At 41.1% G+C, this 1,394-nt stretch overlaps 1 non-coding gene across 1 annotated transcript; it reads left to right on the forward strand.

The window, feature by feature from the left end:
• Window positions 1-332: 332 nt before the first annotated feature.
• On the forward strand, window positions 333-439 carry LOC127108981 (small nucleolar RNA R71). The gene has a single exon (XR_007796472.1). It is a non-coding gene; the product is annotated as a small nucleolar RNA R71 (small nucleolar RNA).
• The last annotated feature ends 955 nt before the right edge of the window (window positions 440-1,394 follow it).

Here is a 1,394-nt window from a genome sequence, read left to right on the forward strand (position 1 = left end):
GGATTCCACAGACTTCGCAATTTTGAGTCACGGCAACCACGGCGGCTGGAGGTGATACATTTAAACTTTCAATTTTCTGGGCAAGAGCATCCACTTTTGCATTAACATGATCAAGGCTACTTATCTCGTACATGCCAGTTTTCGTTTGAGGTTTTTCTACCATTGTTCGGTCGCTTCCCCACTGATAATGGTTTTGGGCCATGCTTTCGATAAGTTGATAAGCGTCAGCGTAAGGTTTATCCATAAGCGCACCACCTGCGGCGATGTCTATTGTTAATCTTGTGTTGTATAAGAGACCATTATAGAAGGTATGAATTACTAACCAGTCCTCTAAACCATGGTGTGGACAAAGTCTCATCATGTCTTTGTATCTTTCCCATGCTTCGAAAAGAGACTTGTTATCTTTCTGTTTAAATCCATTTATCTAGGCTCTTAACATAGTTGTTTTGCTTGGAGGAAAATATCGGGCAAGAAAGACTTTCTTCAACTCATTCCATGTGGTGACTGAGTTGGAAGGAAGAGACTGAAGCCATCTTCTAGCTTTATCTCTTAACGAGAAAGGAAAAAGACGAAGTCGAATTGCCTCTGAAGTGACACCATTAGCTTTAACAGTATCAGCGTATTGAACAAATACGAATAAATGAAGGTTTGGATCCTCGGTAGGATTTCCAGAGAATTGATTCTGTTGCACTGCCTGTAACAGCGAAGGTTTAAGTTCGAAGTTGTTTGCTTCGATTGCGGGTGGAGCAATACTCGAATGCGGCTCGTCTTGCGATGGAGCGGCGTAATCTCGAAGAGCACGAGCTGGTTCTGCCATCTCGGGTATCGGCGAAGGAAGAAGATTTTTGAGATCAGGAATTTCGATTGGCGGAAGATTGTTTGCAGCACGATACTCTCGAATTCGTCGTAAGACTCGGAGATATCGTTCAACGTCGTTGATTCGTAAGTAATACGGTTCGCCTTGTGAGCGAGTATGTGGCGTACAAATCAACAAAAGAAAGAAATAAAAATTGCCTTAGTCTCTACAGCGTAACGGAAGAGTTACGATATCGACTAAATAAAAGTCCCCGGCAACGGCGTCAAAAACTTGATCGCGACTTTATGAGTCTATTGGGGTATTAACTGCAAGTGCACAGTCTAATCGCGTAGTAATAAAAGATATCGATCCCACAGGGACTTATGAATCGATATACCGTTTTCTAAGGTTACTTCGTAAAGCTAAGGCGGATGATACTTTGATGATTAGGGGGAAAAGTAAAACTAAAATAAGATCTAGATTAAATATCAAATAACGCGGATATCGGTATGCAGTTCGTCGTAATTAGGGAATCAAATCTTCGTTGGTTTCGTAGTTTTAAAGTAAATATTTTCAGTAGACACTATTGAGTTAAAAG

Source organism: Lathyrus oleraceus, chromosome 7 (assembly GCF_024323335.1).
Source record: "Lathyrus oleraceus cultivar Zhongwan6 chromosome 7, CAAS_Psat_ZW6_1.0, whole genome shotgun sequence".
Classification (NCBI taxonomy): Eukaryota; Viridiplantae; Streptophyta; class Magnoliopsida; order Fabales; family Fabaceae; genus Lathyrus; species Lathyrus oleraceus.